Source organism: Chelonia mydas, chromosome 1 (assembly GCF_015237465.2).
Source record: "Chelonia mydas isolate rCheMyd1 chromosome 1, rCheMyd1.pri.v2, whole genome shotgun sequence".
Taxonomy (NCBI): Eukaryota; Metazoa; Chordata; order Testudines; family Cheloniidae; genus Chelonia; species Chelonia mydas.
The window spans coordinates 187,757,178-187,767,102 of record NC_057849.1 but is presented as its reverse complement, the minus strand read 5'-3'; the positions used below and the strand labels follow the sequence as shown (position 1 = coordinate 187,767,102).

The 9,925-nt window shown below is 41.6% G+C and overlaps 1 long non-coding RNA gene across 1 annotated transcript; it reads right to left on the bottom strand.

The window, feature by feature from the left end:
• Nucleotides 1–1,912: 1,912 nt before the first annotated feature.
• Nucleotides 1,913–9,602, bottom strand: LOC122464131. Its single transcript, XR_006288040.1, has 3 exons — nt 9,090–9,602; nt 5,790–5,851; nt 1,913–4,772 (listed from the first exon to the last, which is right to left on the bottom strand). It is a non-coding gene; the product is annotated as an uncharacterized LOC122464131 (long non-coding RNA).
• Between the last annotated feature and the right edge of the window lie 323 nt (nt 9,603–9,925).

Here is a 9,925-nt window from a genome sequence, read left to right as displayed (position 1 = left end):
GGTTAAGTAGCTTGGGGAAAATGCAGCTAGGGCTCATTATCCTCTCAGGCCCAGGTGCTATGCATAAAAGGAGGAAGAGAAAGGCACTGGCTGGTTCCTGGGAAAGATTAGAATCAAAGGAAGAAGGGACTTTGTCACTACATTGTGCTTGGACTATAAAGCATGCTGGCTTTTTACTTTGGGGTCTATTTGCCCATAAAAGGGAAGACTTTGATTTGGATTTCTATACCTTGGAAGGAGGACAAATAGGTGCCTTATTTAGGATTGGATTCATTGTACCATTGGAGGGAGAGAGAGAGAGAGAAAGAAAGAGAGCATGTCCTGTGATAGTTTGTAAGACATTTCAGGATGTGCCTGGATGAAAAGTAGCTGTGAAAACCTAAAAGATTGCTTAGGCAAAGAGCCTCACTAGAAATAAGTTAGCTGTTGCACTGCTCATACAGAATAAACAAGCATTGGTGAGTGTGTGGAATCCTACATGTGAAATACTTGTTTAACAAAGTAATGCAGACTTCTAATTTTTTTAAAGGAAAAAAAATTAAACCAATCTTATCTTCAGCCTCCACTCCCTGCTTTTGGGGCAGAGGCTGGGAGTGCTGTTCTGAGGGTCCCTCTGGCTGGAGTCTTCAGAGCAGTAGCAACGGAGAGGCATTTGCTGTCCTAAAAATCTACCTCAAAAGAGACTGAAAAGCCTGAGCTTTTCCTTTGGGGTGAATTCCTCCTCTTCCTCAGCTTCCTTTCTGCCATTTTGGGGAAGATATATTCATTCATATAAATCTTCCATAATGTAAGAACTGATCTGCTTTATGGGAAACAGTGGGTCTCAGTAAATCATAGCCTGTCTCCACACTGGACAGGTACCAGCTTTCTGTTCTTACTCTGTGTGCTTTATTATAACTTCCTCAGTTGTGCTGTTTGTGCCTGTGGCACTTGGGGCACCATTGGCTGTGATTCCACAAACTGTCCTTAGAGTCTGAGAAATCCTATACGCCCTACTGCCCCCCAAAATAAAATGCATGGCTCTCAACCTTCTTTAACCAATTTCCCCATTCTCGCAAAAATCCTGAGGTCAAGGCCAGGGCTGGATTTCCACCTTATGTGCCCTTACACACAGCAGCTTTAGCTTCCCCCCTCCCCCCACCTACAGCTGACCTTCATGTTTTCTGTAAAAAAATGAAACTTTTAACCCACTTTTTAGGCACCCCTAGAATGCTGGTGCCCCTAAGCATGTGCCTAATTGGAAATCCAGCCCTCGTTAAGGCAGATGTTTTCTCATATTCCTTAAGTCCCACTCCTTCTCTCCTACACACACACACCACTTCTCTGTGGAGCTAGCTTTGGGAGCCAGAGCATCTTCTGAGTGGGGAGTGTGCTAGACAGCATGGTGCTACGGGGCCACAAGTCCAGAAGGGAAGCAAGTGGCGTGGGGCTATTCAGGGTGCTGGCTGCTTCGAGTGAACTATATTGTAGACAGAGGTAAATGTCTTCACTAAAGTATGTCTTCTCACTCCCAAGAGCTGCCACCTTTTCCCCCTCAGGAGGATAGCTGTTAGCGTATTTAATCTTAACTTTGTTTCTGCTATTGTATTTTATTTCCAGAGTGACTTCCTGTTGCTGCTTTGTTTTCACAGAACCATACCGAAGTCCCTGTGGTTTACTCAAGGTACAGTAATTTTTCTCTCTATACTTCACTGAACAGTGTCAGTAGCCTCTTCTCATAACCAGGATCCAGAGCTCTCAAATCTAGTGAATTTTGCAGGATATTACACACATTAGTTGACTCAGGCTTATGGGCTCCTAACCCCCAATGTTCTACTGCTGTCTAACAGATTACTGTGTAACCCACAAGCAAAGTGTGTGTCACATCCCCCTCTCGTGCCCAGTGCCCAGAGAAGATAAATTAATCCTTAGCTCAAGCGTAGGCGCCTGTGTTTAAGGTCTGTGACCTTGTTGATGACCCGTATTGGGATGGGGTTTATGGTTCCACAAGATAGAACTAGTTTATTTAATTCACACAGTAAGAAAATCTAATCGAAAACATGTTTTATAATTAAATATAATCTATAATATAGGGTGGCATGCAGAACCCCTGCAGATGTTCCACATCTCATTTGTCACACATTTCAAGTTCTTGTGTCATACTAGCAGGTTCAGCGGTTGACAGAGGAATGCTTTGCTCGGGGCAATATTTTAATTTGGCTGCAGTGAGGTGGGCTATGGTTCAGGTTTGATCTGGATTGGAAGGCACTGTAATTTAATGAAGCAATCTCATGAGATTTTGATCCTGAATAGCAAAACCCCCCGAGATACATTCATGTGAATAGGTTTTCATTGTCCTAGCTGTTTGAGATCTCCGTCAGATGAGTTGTCACCAAAAAATCAATCCAGTCAGAACCAAAACTGTAGTGGGAAGGCTTGCATCCAGATACTGAAGGTTAAACATCCCATAAAGTTCAAAAAGGTTTGACTATATGGTCCTCATTTGGCTCCTTTCCATTTAGTACACAGGCAAAAATTATTGCACTGAATTTTTCTTTACTGTATGTTATGTTTTGCTGCTCAGACTGAAAGTTGTTTAAATGTTTTTTTTCTAAATGTGGATTATCTCTCTAACTAAGTACCAAAAAATAATGATTAATTTTGACACTAAGAATAGAAGTCATGGGGCCCGTTACAAAGAATTTCTTCTAAAAAATAACCCTTCAAAGATTTGAACTAAGTCACTTTGACCCATAAAACGGGCTTTTCATCCAATGGGTTATGCAAGATTTGGCTAGCAGTCATGGGAATCTGCAGAGATTATTTTAGAATAAAAAGGTATTAAAAATTACAAGGGGAAAAATTGTCTATTGAGGTACAGAGTTCAAACGAAGCATGTTTCCACATTCAGATGAGTATGCATGAATGCAAACTAATAAGCAAAACAAATGTATCTATTGTGTGTCTTGCTCAATTAAAGTGAGAACAAAGAATAAGAATTTTACCTACTTGTTAGCGAGAAATCTCTCCATAAATAGGACACTTACTGTATTAAAATACCTTGCATGTGATGTTAGCATAAGGTCTTTATGAAAAGAGTAAAATTCCGGTTCTCATACGGTCATGTTGATAGCCAAGGTCTTAGATTCAGTTCAGTACCATGAAGATTACTGTTTTATTTGTCGAACAGTAACACCTAGGATTCCTCATCAACATTACATGGGGGCCCTTTTATGCTAGGTGCTGTACGTTCACATAGGAAGAGAAAATCCTTACCCTGAAGAGCTTACATCCTCCGTAGATCAAACCAACAACAGGTGGGAGAAAGGAGCAATTATAGGTTTCTTTATATTATGACTTTCTTAAATATTGTAGTAACACAAACGCATTTCAAAGCACTTTGGTACACAATTTTTAACAGCCCCGTAGCCTTCATGTTATTTCTTCTCTCTGCATTCCGGGATCCAACTTTCTTATAGCTTAAGGATAAAAGGTAATACTTTGAAAAGCAACTGAGGTGCTTTTGAAAATAGGATTTAGGATCCCATGTCACTGAGATGCTTTTGAAAATTTTACACAAAATATCTAAACTGGAGTGCCTAAATTTAGGCATCCGAATCTGTATTTAGGCATGTAAATAAAAGCGTCTTGGTTTTTCAGAGTCAGAGTATTTGGAGCTCCCATTGACTTCAGTGGAATTCGCGGATGCTAAGCACCTTGGACAATCAGGCCACCTTCATGTAGATGTCTAAATACAGATTCAGGAGCCTAAATTTAGACATACACGTTTTGAGACTTCTGGGCTGGCATATTTAACAAAACATATAACGGGGAGTCAGAGATCTTGTATCTGAAGGTAGAGGTTGTGGTAGATAGTGTAGACACAAAATTACCTAGTTGCAGTGCAGAGAAGATTGTGAAGAACTTCAGAGGGACTCACATGAATGGACAATATGGTAGATGAAGTTCAGTGTTGATAAACGTAAAATAATGCAGATTGGAAGAAAAAATTTAAACTGCTCATACATATTGCAGTGTACTAAGTTGACTGTATCACCTCAACTCAGTAAAGACCACTGGTCAATGTGCAACTGAAGTAAAACAAAAAAAAAACCCCCACGGTGTTAGAATATGCAATGGTGTTGCCTCATGTGCAGCACTGGTCACCCCATCTCAGAAAGGACACTGCAGAATTAAAGGGAGCTGAAAATGATTAGAGGTATGAAAAGACTCTGATATGAAGAGAGATTGAAAAGATTGGGATTGTTCACCGAAGAAAAGATGAGCAAGAGGGGGCATGATAAAAATATATAGAATAATAAATGGCCTAACGAAGGTAGAGAGTAGGTTCTGTTCTCCCTGTGTAATTAGCCAAGGGATGTTACATGAAAATAAAGTGTGATAAATTCAAAACTGATAGAGAGATACTTTTTCAGACAACACATAATTAGACTGTGGAACATATTGCAACATGATAATGTTGAAACCAAGAATGCAGTGAGATTGAAAGAGGTATAGGACATTTATACAGATAATGACAATAGCCAGAACTGTTATAGTTCATGCTAACAAATAATTGTGGAAAGGAGAAAAAACTTCATACTTCAGGGTTGAAACCAATCTGTACTGTAGTTTAGGATGAGACCTTCATGATGTCAGATTATCCCATGTCTGCCTACTGTAGTGTTCCTCTGAAGCACCTGATCCTGTATGGAGTCTATGCCTCATTTTGACTGTGGTGCTTTTCTCTGTGCGCTTGCCGTAAGATTACGAGCATCAAGAACAAGTGATGGCTGCAGAGAGAGAAAACACAAGGAGGTATTAAAAAATACATGAGTCATTTATATTTAGCATTTATCACACACACATTACATTAAAAGAACACTATTAAAATTGCAAAGCCAAGCACTCTGAAGTTAGGAAATGGCAGAATGAAGGGTGCCTGTGCAATCTTAATTTGGCTTCCTTTTGCCAATAGAGAAAAATGGGAGATGGGGGCACCCGTAGCATCGCAAGCAAACATAGATTAATGTTGAACCGACCCAAAATCTAGTGTATCAACATTTCCAAATCAACATTTTTTTAATTCTCCATCCTGCAACAAATGTCAATAGTTCAACTTTTCATCCCGATTTGAGATGGAAAATAAATGTAAAAATATCTGAATTTCTCATGGGATAGAAATTTTTTGACCAGCTCTGTTCCCAAACTCTAATCCTTGGCCCACAGGGAGCAGGCTTACTCACAAGGTGCTAGCTGGGACGACAGCTGCTAAACTGTATTAAAATATTAAATGCTTTTCATGTAAGCAGTTGCTGTAATTACCACAAGGGTGTTACATGATCATGAATGGGAGGGAAGGACTCTGAGTCAGTCAAGGCATCCTTGATCCTAAGGGCATTAACACGTGCTGCATGCTATGAGCAAGTATGAGAACCGCTGTCTTGACAATCATGCTAGGCCATTATTTCATACTGAGTGAGAGGAAAAAGCCTGCCTTTGTGAGTCAAACCCCATCATTTCTAGCAGCCTCTGGCTTTGTAGGTGAATGTCTTCCATCTGGCCAAGACCGAGTACTAAACATGGGAAATCTGATGCTAGAAATGGTGGTGTTGACTCACAAAGGCATGCCATTTGGAAAACTGGCCAAAAATGGCTTAAATGGATCATGCCGCTGTGGATCCATGGAGAAAAAAGGCTCGGTGGGGTTAGAAAAACATTTTTAAATAAGCATTCCTAATCTAATTCACCGAATGGACCCCAGGCAGTTCAGCTAGGGATAGATAATAAGACAGAAAGTATCATATTACCTCTATATAAATCCATGGTATGTCCACATCTTGAATTCTGTGTGCAGATCTGGTCACCCCATCTCAAAAAAAAAATGTTGGAATTGGAAAAGGTTCAGAAAAGAGCAGCAGAAATGATTAGGGGTATGGAACAGCTTCAGAGATTAATAAGACTGGGACTTTTCAGCTTGGAAAAAAAAGATGACTTGAGGGGGAATATGATAGAGGTCAATAAAATTGTGACAGGTGTAGAGAAAGTATATAAGGAAGCAGTGCTATTTACTCCTTCACATAACACAAGAACTAGGGGTCACCAAATGAAATTAATAGGCAGCTATTTTAAAACAAAAGGAAGTATTTCTTCACCAAACTCTTAGCCAGAGGATGCGGTAAAGTTCAAGACTATAACAGGGTTCAAAAAAGAACTAGATAAGTTCATGGAGGACAGGATCATCAATAGCTATTAGCCAGGATGGGCAGGGATGCAAAACCATGCTCTGAAGTGTCCCTAGCCTCTGTTTGCCAAAAGTTGGGGAGGATGGATCACTTGATGATTACCTGTCCTGTTCATTCCCTCTCAAGCACCTGGCATTGGCCACTGTCAGAAGACAGGATATTGGGCTAGATGGCATTTGGTCTGACCCAGAATGGCTGCTCTTATGTTCTTATCAACTAGCTATGTCTGGTTAAAATATTATTAATTTCAAACCACAGACAATTATTTAAATGTATTTCTGTCCTTCCTCAATGCAATGATACCCGTTATGAGTTTTATTCTCCCTTGAGTTGTTTCAATATCAGGATGTTAAATGCAACTTTCCCCCCCTTTTGTCTATGCTACTATAGTATCCGCAAAGAATAAGCTTGTAGCTGAGCAAAGGTAAAGAGGTTGCACTAGGGTAAGAGTGTGTGATATATCCTGAGCATTCCGCACAATATGGACCATTGGGCTCTGTGTACTGTAGAAAGGAACACATACCCTGATCAGAGGAGATGATGTAGTCTCCCAGCTGATTGGCTGAGGGAAATTAGGTTAGGCATGAAAGCAGATTCATTGAACACATTTATCTCCCATTTTCTTCTGTTCAGAGCATGAGTGAAAGCTAGCGGGTAAATAAGTGACTGAACCTTCTAGATTTGGGTGGTGCATGACTGTGTTCCCTTCGTGATCGAATACAGCCTGTAGGTCCTTGACCTCAGTTCATAACCAGTGCACAAGCACTGTGGTGAGGGTTGGGGGGAGCGGTTGAATCTGATTCCCAGTGGTTCCAAGCAGGTATTCTTTTATTGTTACATTTTTATAAGTGCTAGAACAGAGGCAGGCTCAAATGGCAGAAAGCTGGGGGAAAGCATGAGGCAAGAAAGAGGGCAGCCTGAAATGCCAGAAAGGTTTAGGGTTGACCAAATTAATTTGACTGCATTGGCTCTCTCCATGGTTAGCATAGGGCAAGTATTCCCTTTGATGAACTCAGAGCACTTCACAAAGATTAGTGTATTAGCTACGGAGAGGTTACATTTTTTGCCAAAAGTTCCAAAGTCAACTAGTCAGTGGCAGTGTGGGGGAACAGAACACAGGAATCCTAGCCATGGAATGGGACTCAGGAGACCTGAGTTCTCCTTCCTGGCTCACCACTGGCCTGCTGGGTGACCTTAGGCAAGTCATTTCACCTCTCTAGACCTCAGTTTTCCCATCTGTAAAATGGGGAGAATGATACTGACCACCTTTGTAAAGCACTTTGAGGTCTATTGATGAAAAGTGTTATATAAGAGCTAAGGGGTATTATTCCCTCGTGGGGGTTCTTCCGCTGACTCTGTCTTTAATTAAGAGAGGCATGTAGAGCTGGGAAGAAGACTCTTAGTTACCATACTCCTTACACTCACTTTTATTCCTTACACTAATTGGGCCAAATTCTGCCAGAGATTCTCATGTGCAACCCCACTGACTGTGATAGGCTTGTACTGACTGTAAATCATGGAGGAGTTTGGCCCGTAGGGTGCAAACTCCCCCGTGACCCAGTCAAATAGGAGGTAATCTTTTCTTTCTCATGATCAGAATTAAGTGGACTGAAGCCCTTGCAGACTGAAGAGAAACATCAGCTGCTGCTCTCAGACAGAGAGCAAGTGCCAGCAATTCCCTGGCATGTTCTGTGATTTGGGGGGGGGGGGGGGGGAACGGGACCTTTTTTAAAACAGCCAAAAATGCGGTTTCATTTTGGCTTTTTGACTCTCCACCTCCAATTCCCATGAGTCTGGCAGTTTTTACAGCAGGTTGTTATCTCTGATATTGGGGGAAGTAGAAATGGTTGGAAAGTCGCTTTTTAAAGGATGTACTGTTATGATTTTATTTAATTGCTTATATTCTGTGTTAATCTTTCTGGCTGTTAGAGATAAGGCTGCAGTTTAACATCTTCCTGCAATTGTCCTTCCTCACAAGCTCTCAGCTGCTGAGCAAGCTGTTTTATCAGACCATTACCAATGTTGTGTTCCCAAGGAATTTCCCACTTCCAGCCAGGTTGTACAATCTCTCCTAAAAATGTTCTGGGGGTGGGCAGAGGAGGTGGAGGCTAAGGGCTGGAATCAAGAAATATTATTTTGCATGATGCATCTTAAATTTCACCCTGATCCTCCCCCTTCCCCCAATCTTGTTGCCTCCTTAAAAAAACACCGTGTTACTCATACATCATAATTGCCTGCCCCTCCACCCCTACAATAACCCCCTTCCTTTGTAAACCACAATAGGGAATGTCTCTTACTTCTTAAGAGGGATTTATAATACAAGTTCCCCCCCCCCCCCGCCCCCAGTTAGATTACCATGGATAGTGTGATTCCCTTCATCCATGTGGTTTACAGTAACTATCCGCTTACAATAAGTTAATTAACTGCAGAGCATCTGCCAGCTGATGGCTGCAAACTTGAATGGCTTAACCAGTTGCAGAGGTCTTCCTCTCTGAGTCTGGACTCGCTGGACCAAATTCAGACATGGTGTAAAGCAGGTGCAGGTCAATGAAAGTCAGCGTTGCATCACTCTCTGATGCCTGCCTGAATTTAGCCAGGTGTATGTGCGCCTGACATATTACTATAGCTGGACTGGGACCTTGGTAGTCCATAAAAAGCAGGCATGCTAGCTGAGCCAAAAGCATGCTTCTCCTTGGTTAAACCACTAGTAACCTTGCTATGAGCTATGTGAGCCCTGGAAGTCTGGATGTAATAGGAACAGGGCAGGATTTCTTATTGGCAAGGCTCTACTTAAGCTAGTCATAATGGCCCGACCATTTCATTCTCTCCTCCCACTTAAAAAGAAGAAAAAAAAAAAGGACTCACTGCCTCCTTTTTCCTCTTCTCTTTCTTCTGCTTAATCTCACTTTCCATCCGTTCCCAAAGGAGGCTATTCCATGCTCTGCTGAAGAGAACTTTTCTGTTCCTGCTCCCACAACGGAGTAAGACAGGGAGGCAAGAATACTGCCGCCTCAGGAACGGGAAAGGCGCTGCAGCCTCTGCCACTTGCTAGGGCAGAGGCAGGTCTGCACCAGGACTCGTAAGCTATTTGAGGAAACCTTTTCCTAGAGATTTGTAAAAGAAAGGCCTTCACTTATTAAATCACAGGGGGCACTGGGGCTGTGGAAATTGCAGTAGCAATATGGAAAATGGGAGTGTGGTTCATAACGGAGTGTTTGAAGGAGCAGATGTGATCCTAGAAAAATGAGGTGCTGGAATATCATGTGGAGACAATAAGCTTGAGGCATCCAGATTGCAGCTTTGTCCACAGAGCAGGATGAGTAGAGACAAAGTAGTCAATAGACTTTCCCTAACAGGTAACTTTTATTGAGAGACTCTTTGGGACAGGGTTTGCATTTTCTTTCAAATCACAAACACTTGCTTTTAAAAAGTCTTCATGTGTTTTTCATTGGAAACTTGACCATGTTGGGATGGAGTAGCTGGGAATTGTAAATGGTCTTTCATCTTCACAGTTCTTTTTTAATCTCAAGATAATTAATGACCGATTAATTTGAAGTATAGGCTAGTCTGGATACTCTCTAAGGACTTGTTAACATATGGAGCTATTTAGGAATAGCTGTTGAGGAACAGATATTCCTGAATAATTCCATATGTGAACACTCTTATTCTGGAATGTGAGTGCCTTGCTCCTGCTTAGTTCA